A 9,291-nucleotide genomic window follows, 5' to 3' on the forward strand; every position below is an offset into this window, starting at 1 on the left:
AGATCTACCATCAACCTTTGATGCAGGAGGTACCTGAAGGCTCATCTCCTCAACTCCTAAGGAGAAATGGAATTCCAAGAACTGGGCATATCGTGAAAAATAGCAGAGAGACTTGTACATGGTGTGGGAAGTGGGTGAGGCTTGGAGCCAGCCTTACCTATGCCCAAATCCTGCTCTCCTACTTATAACTGCACAACTCCGGACTGGCTTTATTTGTCTTTACTGTTGTCTAGAATTGAATACTTAGTCCATTCAGTAATTTTCAGCCCTTTATTTTTCTAATATAAGCATTTAAGGCTTATATTAACATTCCCCCTCTAAGTGCTACCTTGGCTATAGTCCATAACTTTTTATATTTCTTTTATCATTCATTTATAAGATTTTGATAATTTCTAGTATCATTTCTTTTTGACCCATGAATTAGATACTAGTGTTAGTATTTTTGCAACCACCTTTAAATAGGGGGTTTTCTCAAAAATAAATAAAAATAAATTAATAAATACTGTGTTTTCCTGTTATTGATTTCTGACTTAACTACATTGTAGTGAGAGAATGTGGTTATGTAGGAATCTGATTCCTTGAACTTGACATATTTTATGACCTAAGAGGTAGTTAATTTTTGTGAACACTTCATGTGTGTTTAGAATGTGCTTTCTCTGGAGTAGTCTTGGGCTGGTTTCCTTAGTCTTCCCTGCCTGTCCTTTTCTTTATCTGTGAAAGGGGCTGGGAGCCGTACATGTTACCTCCCGCCTATCACTTAACCTTGCACTCACCGACACAGAGGCTGTGCAAAGCCTCCTTCATTTCTTACCAGATTTATTCCAAGATTATAAAATTCCTACTGTTTTAAAAATAACCACAGGAAATAATTTCAGACATAACCTTGGTAGGTTTGATTCTTGAATGGGGTGAGGGTTAGGTGCTGGGTGGTGGTGGGTGCCAGAATGTCAGTCCTGAAGGGGAGGAGATATTTATGTCTGTCAAACAGACTATGGGGTCACAAAGGTCTCTGTACTAACCGAGGTCTAATATTCTTTATCTTAAATACAGCCCTTCCCATGACCTTGTCCCCTATCTCACCCCAAGTTCTTTTCCTCCTTCTTAGTTTTCCTGAAAGAGTTGTCTAGACCGCCACTTCCTCTACTCCCACGCTCTTCACAAGTCCCTGTGGTGTGGCTTTCACCCCTAGAATGTTCTCTTCAGAATAATAATGCTGTTGTCACTGCAAATTCCAGACACCGCTTCTTAACCTGCAATGACTTCTCTGGATCATTTGCCAGCAGGGACCCCTCTCCCCTCTGGAAACTTGCCTCAACTTCTATACCCCTAGTCTCTTGACTCTTGTCCTTTTTCTCCAAAGACTTTTTCTAACTCATCTTTATATTCTGTGGTTTGAACTGACATTTCCATAATTTAATTAGAGTTACTTCAATAAAATAATAACCCTAAACTATCATTTATTAAGTGCATACTAAGTGCATGCCAATCCTATGTTAGACATAATTGTATTTCTCTTCATCTTCACAATAACTACCGGAGGTAGGCATTATTAATATATCTGTTTTACAGATGAGAAAATAGAAGCTTAGAAGAGTTATATAATTTGCCCAGGATCACTCAGCTACCCTGTGGCAGAGCTGGGATCCGAACTACAATGCATTTAATTCAGAGCATGGGTACTCAGCCACTGCGCTTCCTCATGCTTCCCTCCCAGATCCTGGCTTCTGTGACTCACCATCCTCCCCCAGCACCAGGCACTTCCTGCTTCCATCTTGCTTCCCTCTGAGCAGAAGGCCTCTGTCCACACTGTGTACTCATTGCTTAAGGCTCAGTTCTGATGTCCCTCTTCCCATAAAGCTCTTCATAAGCCCAGTGAGTGCTTCCTGGCCATGGAAGCTCTCCAAATAACAAAACATCCATTCATCCCTCCAACCATGCACCCACCTACCCACCCAAGAATCTCACAAATACAGCAGAAGTATGTTTATCCAGAAGTCTAAATATTAAAACCATCCAAACAAAGCAATTGTTCCAAAGGATTTCTTTATGTTTAGTCTTTTAAAAAGTATATCATACTACTGTTAAACTTGAAGAAAGTTTGTTAGAAGTCATGGTGCTTGGGGACAGGCTGTGCTATGCTTGGCATTTGTGAATGTCTGATTGGTCAAGGACAGCTGTCCGTGTGATCTGGCCAGGAGAGTCTCCAAGGTTACTAGCCTAGGTCCATTACCCAATCTCCACTTTCAAAAATCCTATTTACACATTAAGCTTAATGTAAATGCCTCCACATCCTTTAAATATTTCGATTTTCCTCCTCTATCAGACAGAAATGAACCTGGATCTGCATTCCAAAGTATCTGGTATCTCGGCTGTCATGAATCATTTCATCATCTGTGGCTAGTACTGCAGTTTTAAAAGCACTTCAATACATTCACCACAGGTTTTACCTCCCAATGGTCTCTTTGGGCCTAGAAGTTGTGTCCAATTCACCTTAGATATCTTTAGAGAGAAGGCTAGTGCTAGACATAGAGATGTCAATGAGCACCTGTTGAAACAAGATGACATTGGCTTTGAATGGGGGAGGGGGGGTCAAAAATCATTCAAACAAAAGCACCAGATGGTGCGTTAGGCAAAACATTTTAAAAGGGTGATAAGTAAATATGGAATCCTTCCATTTTCTCTCCACCCTCCAAAAAGATGAGGATCAGAATACGGGGACCATGTTTTCTGAGGTTTCTAAAGGCCTCTGTTCTATGGCTCACAGACATGGTCTGGTGGCCTCTGGCACTCTCCAGGGTGAGCTAGGTGTTTGGACCCATTCTAGTTTCCATAGTCCAGACATGAGAGTTGGAGCTTTGAAGATTGACTAGTCTCTCAACTGCCTCCTTCTATAGAAGAGGACATGAGGTCTAAGAGCTCCCAGTCCCAGGGCAAGAAGGGCTTTGCAGATGCATTTTTCTGTCCCCTCCTAGGACTTGCAAATGAAGCCTCTAGGAAATCGAGTGCTTTCTGAATCACTAAAAATAATCTCCCAGAAGCTTCATCTAGATATATCACTGCTGCAATTTACAGCGTCTAGAACTTCACATGGTATAATTAGCAAATGGATTACAATAATTTATTTTTGGTTTAAAAGCTCAAATGAACACGACCTTCCAGTGGAATGGGAAAATAAGAGGCTGGGAGATGGCCACATTCCTTCTGCCCCTTCCAAGGCCACAATTTTAATGCTGGCTAGTGTACTTCTACTGATGTTCAGTGGACAGGCCACAGTAAAGGGACTACAACTCTGAGCTCTGGGCTCCCTGGCAAATATGACTACTGGAAGATAGCCTGCAATAGGCTCCGTATTAGTGTTTCAGTGACCAGCACATGTTCAAAATCACCCTGTGGATGCTCAGGGAAATCCAAAGGTATTCACCATTGGTGAAAAAAAAAAAGCCACCCATTGATAGGCAAAACATACAAGGCAAAACATGCCATAGATGAATTCTGTGGAAGATTCTGTTCCCTATGAATACTGGTCCCATCTTCAGGATGGCTTTCTACCACTTGCTTCACCACGGGGAAAAGTTTGTTGTGATGTCTCTGAGCAGCAACAGTAAAGGATGTTGCTAAAAGAGACACTGTTATGTAGCTAAGAGGGGACCTGACAGAAGTCAGAGAGGACCCATGTTTGGGTTTTGGCTAGTTATGTGTGCTATGTGTAACAACCCCCCTAAGTCCCTTTTAAAAAATGTTCACAATGAGTAACTACCTTAAAATTTGTTATGAGGATTAGATGAGAAAAATATATGAAAAGTGTTTCGAGCTTTGGAGATTCTCATTGAGCGAATACATTTCTGCAGTAGCTCTTTCTGTTGAGGACTTTACCTGACCTATAGAATACTGCGGTGGGGGCCAGAGGCAGAATGGCTGAACATACAGGAAGTGTCCCCATTTTCCTGCAACTGCTGGGAGAGGCAGACTTCTCAGAAGAGTAATCTGGGGCTAGGAAAAAGGATTTAGACTTTTGTAAAGAGTGTGGTCTTGCCTCCCCTCTGACAAACCCATCCTGAAACCAGTCAATCATCCACCCAAACACCCACTGACATGGAGCTTGAATGAACATGGCCTGGGAGGGTGTGAGGCCAAGGTGAGGCTTCCTCCAGCTGGAAAAAGGGCATGGGCATTGTGTGCCAAGCACGGGGTTGGGCCTTTCCCATGCCATGTCAAGTCACCCCTGCCTTTTTGTGCCATGGCGTACCCTGGGTAAGGGTCTATGAAGTCTGTCTCACCAGCCCCTCAGAAGGAAGACCAGGCCCTCATCTTCACTCTTCCAGTTCTAGTGATCTTAGGTAAGTCACTCATTCTGGTCTGTTAGCAGTCGGGTCTGTTAGGCCAGGATGAGGATCCCAGGCCCGCCTGCCTCACCAGGTAGCTTTTACAACCAGAAAAATGGAGGCTGTGCCAAATACTGAAGGACTATGTTCCCCACTGTTCAAGCCCCTCAAGGGCCTTCCATTGATCTTAAATGAACATTCTATTTCTGCTTTGGCCCCTCCCTACCTCACTGACCTTACCTCCCTGTCTGTTCCCCCATCCCCTCCCCCTCCAGCTCTCGACTTGGAGTCACTTTCTGGGAACACTGGCACTCCATACCAGACCATTTCCTCCACCGTCCATTCTTCAGAGCCCTGTGATTTCATCCTTATGCAAATGTTCAATGTCCCCCTCCCTGGCTTGAATGTAAGCCCTTTGGGCAGGCCCACTTTTGTCCTCTGGGAGCCAGGGACAGTGAACACTCATCAGTTTCTGTTTTGGTCACTGTTCTGGACCAGTGCACAATACATAGTAGAGCTTCAGTCAATTCGTGTTGAATAAGTATATTTTAGTTGAGGCCAAATCCTTCCTGCTTCCTGAGGTGGGTCCAGTGTGTCCCTCCTCAAGCTCTCCCTGTCCTTTCCCTGCTCCTGGGCCCTTCCACGTGCTGTTTGCTACTGTGGCTTGGCCATTACCTAAGCGAGTAGCTTGTCTCCCAGGAGAGACCAGAGCAGTTCAGAGGAAGGCCAAGAGGAAACCAGAGTGGGTGGAGGAAAGGAAAGAGCTTGAGTCTGTGGCAGAGGGGACACATGGGGGCTTCTCATGGGGCCTGCTGGAGGCTGACTTGGGGATTCTGCTTCACTACCTCTTTCTGGGGGCAAAGCTTCCAGCCTGAGTCCTGGCTTCTTGGGCTAAAAAAATGCCATTCTCTCTCTCTCTCTCTCTCTTTGGCGTGAAACAAATGGTTAGCCATTAAGATGTAAAATGCAGCTGTCACAGTCCATAGAACAACAGACAGGTTAATATGGGTTCTTAAGAATGCTATTTCCTCATATTAACCCCAGAGCAATGCAACCCATCAAGATAGACTGTGGAGTGCTCTGGAAACCGGCTGTTTTTCTCCTTTAATAATATTTGATGTTTAAATAATATTTGATGGTTGTTTCTGAGTCTGATAGTGTGCCTTTTCTGGCCCTTCCTTCCTTTCTCCCTCCCTCCCTCCCTCCTTCCCTTCCCTCCTCTTGTCCCTTCCCTCTTTCCTTCCTCTTTCTCTCTCCTCTCCTTCCTTGTTCCTACTCCAAGAATTTCTTGGCTTTCCTTTTCTCCCTGAAATCTGGGACTTAAACATGTAGATGTGGATCTGGGTCATTTCTAGGGTTCCCTGACCACCCCCCACTGCCGGTTTCCTTTCCATTCATCTCTTCCCCACTCATGCAATCTACGTGTCACCTACCACAGAACTAATTAAACTTAAAACATGTCTAAACTTTAAGCCTCTTTCTTAAGTTATTCCCTGCATGATTCACATGGTGGGGCATGAGCAGCTACGACCAGCCTTCCCAGCCAAAGCCAAGGGCTACTGTGATCACTGTCCTGTGCAGGTTCCACAGGGAATGGCCTGGGGCCTGGCTCCACCCAACTGGCAGCCTAGGGAGGTGACCTGAGAGGCTGTCCTTCTCCCGGGCATTCACTGAGCAATCCTGTATATTAGAGTTGTACTTGCTGGGCGCTTGTCAGCAGGGACAATGTGGCACTTGGCTCCCCTCTGGCTGCTGTTTCTATTGTGTGTGATGCATACCCCATCTAGGAGTCATAGGGGGGGACAGCTGAAGGGAAGATCCTGGCATGACCAGAAATGACATGCAGCTCTTTGTCTTCTTGGCCCTCGTCTCCCAAGAAGTCCTTCTTATCCTTGAAGACTCATTGAAGGTCACCTCCTCCTGCAAGCCTTTTTACCCTCTGACTGGCTCAGGGCACGTCTTGTGAGCCTCCAAAGACCCTGTGCCTCCCTTCTGGCTCAGCTCTCTTCTTTGTGCAATGGCCCATGTGAACAGCACATGCAGGGTGTGCCTGCCTGCGAGGGGCGCTGGGTGCAGACCGGGAAGAGTCAATGCATGAATTAATCTATGCATCGACTCTCCGCCTTGCTCCAGAAAGAATTTAAGGAAGCACAAAGATCAAATATGCCCCCAAAGGAGCTTAGAGTCTGGTGGCATGCCAGACACACACACACACACACACACACACAGACACACACACACACACACACACACAGACACACACACATATATATTAGTATATAAGGGTTGAGATAATGTGATCTGGTTTGAGGGTTTGGGTGGGAGGGAGAACCTTCTCTCTGGTCTCCCCCAGGAATGATGTGGGGGGATGCTCAGCAGATGCTTATGGAATAAACGAGACAGGTTGGCAGGGAGGACCTGAGCAGGCCGTATAGAGCGCGGATTTCAGTGAGGGAAACTGAAGGCAGAGGGGGGGCAGGAAGAGCTGCCAGTAGTCGGCAGGGGGAGAAGCAGACCCAGGACTTCACAGTGTTATGGGAATTCTAAATCCATTCACTGACTCAGGTGAGGCAGGCTGCCATTCCTATCTCGGCCTCAGTTGCCCCACTTGTGAAAGCAGAAGGTTGAGCTGGGTGCAGAGGCACATACCTGTCATCTCCGTGGCTTGGGAGGCTGAGGCATAAGAATAATGAGTTCTAAGCCAGTCTTAGCAAAGACCCTAAGCAACTTAGACCCTGACTCAAAATAAAAATATAAAGGGCTGGGGATGTGGCTCAGTGATTAGGAGCCCCTGGGTTTAATCCCTGGTAACAAAAACAAACAAACAACAACAAAAAACAGAGGGTTGGAGTAGATGGTCACTAAGGGCTGTCCCAGCACAGGGATCCACATGATCACATCACACGCATGTGATAAAGTCATAGCTGGCTTATTCTGATACAAATTCAAAAGGCTCCTCTCCGACAGAAGCTCTTCACCCACTGATTGAAGACACATGTGTGCAAGCTAGGCCAGGCCTGAGGTGGCCACCAGTCCCCATAGACCCAACTTTTCCCTTGACCTGCTCCCCTGACTCTAAATACTGGCTGCCCCCAGCAACCAGCCCCACGACTCCTTCCCACCCTCCCTGATTTCTCACTTGCTTTCTGTCTTCTATACCTCCATTCAAAAAATGCTTTCAATGTTCCCACTATGAGTGAGGTATAGTGGTAAAGATGCCCCAGGATTTGCCTCCAGTTACTCGGCATTTCTTCAGTGTGCATTGTCCATCTCTCCCTGATTCTGCTCAGGCTGTGCCTGCCCAAACACCCTCTCTAGAATAGAAGTTTGCAAACTTCTATTCCCAAGACCTTGCCCACAAATCCACAGCCACCTTTCCTGCAAACTCCCCACTGACCTTCCCCTACTGGGGTCCCAAGGTTCCCTGCTTCCTACTGCAATCCCACTATGCTGTTGTAGTGGGTTTTTTCTCTTGGCTCTACTACTGTGAATTCCAGGAGGTCTGGGGCAGAATATTTTCTTCATGGCACCCCAGTGGGCAACCCAGAAAGTACTCAGGGGGCTGTGACTGAATCAGATTGCCATCAAATCTTCCTGACCTGCACGTTCTAGCTTGACCAGGCTCCAGGGGACAGACACAGTGCCCATCCCACCACTTGCTCTACCAGCAAAGCCTATGTTATCCTGTCCAGCAGCTTCCCTCTGCTGTCAGAGTTAGTTCCTCACTCACATGGGACCCAGGGACCCTGGGCGCTGCAGCCTGGGCTGTTTTCCTCTGCATCTTTGTCAAATCCCTACTTAGAATTTTCTGGAGACTTGCTGGAGAATGTGCACAATCCAAAGTAAGAAGCTCTACCTTTGTAACATTTGTACAAATAAAATAAACCTCTAGAACCTTCAGCCTTCTGACTATACTGGATGACTGTGGTCAGGTTCTTTAAGGAAGAGAGAATGGTTCCCCCTGCAAGGTTGTCCTCACACCAGCTGCAGACATGGGCAAGGTCCTGCCTTGCTTTGCACGAGAGAACGAGGGTTTGACCTTGGCTCTCTCATGCCAGCTGCAAGGCCTCAGCAATTTACTTATTCTCTCCAAGGAACTCTCTGGGTCCCCATCTCTAAACCAGGATTGAGATCAGCACCCTCCTGTTGTTGCAATCAAGATTAAATTCCAAGGACCCAAGACTCTTGACACATTGACTGTGACAGTGTCTTCTCAGCAAGCAGGAACTGGGAAGGTGATTGGAATAAAGTCATTCCTCATTGTAGTTTGCACTTCTGAAATTGATTTCACACATTTTGTCTCAGTTGAGCCTCAAACAACTTGTGATATGTACAAATTATTATCCTTTTTTTTTTTTTTTGGTAGCAGGAATTGAACCCAGGGGTGCTTAACTGATTAACCACAGAGCCACATCCCCGGCTCTTTTTATTTTGAGACAGCATCTTGCTAAGTTAGCTAGGGCCTCACTAAATTGCTGAGGCTGGCTTTGAACCTGCAATCCTCCTGCCTCAGCCTTCCAAGACTCTTTGATTATAGGTGAGTGCCACTGCGCTTGGCTATTATCCTTTTATTAAAGAGAAGATAATCAAGGCTCAGAGATGTTGAGTGATTTGCCTAAGATCACATAACCAGGAGACAGCTGGTTGTGCTGGACTCCCCAACTCTGACTTAAAATCTGGAGTCTTTGATGACCCCAGGCTACCGAGGAAGCCACTTACGTGGGTCCCCAATTGAGGGAGAAGAGCTCCTTCTCTGACATTCACATCTATAGGTCCCCAAATAACTCCACTATAGTAGGGATTATTAGACTGGTTGCCACACAGCTGCCGCTCTATGCGTCAGATATCCACCTTCCTTACACAAGCGTGAGGGCACGGATGTGTGTGTTCTCTGGGCCCAGGGAACCAGGAGTCCCCACACTGGTCTTCTGCTGTGGAGACCTTGGAAGCTAGGGTTTAAAGGCTGTAG

The sequence above is a fragment of the Callospermophilus lateralis genome, unplaced genomic scaffold, assembly GCF_048772815.1.
Source record: "Callospermophilus lateralis isolate mCalLat2 unplaced genomic scaffold, mCalLat2.hap1 Scaffold_279, whole genome shotgun sequence".
NCBI lineage: Eukaryota > Metazoa > Chordata > Mammalia > Rodentia > Sciuridae > Callospermophilus > Callospermophilus lateralis.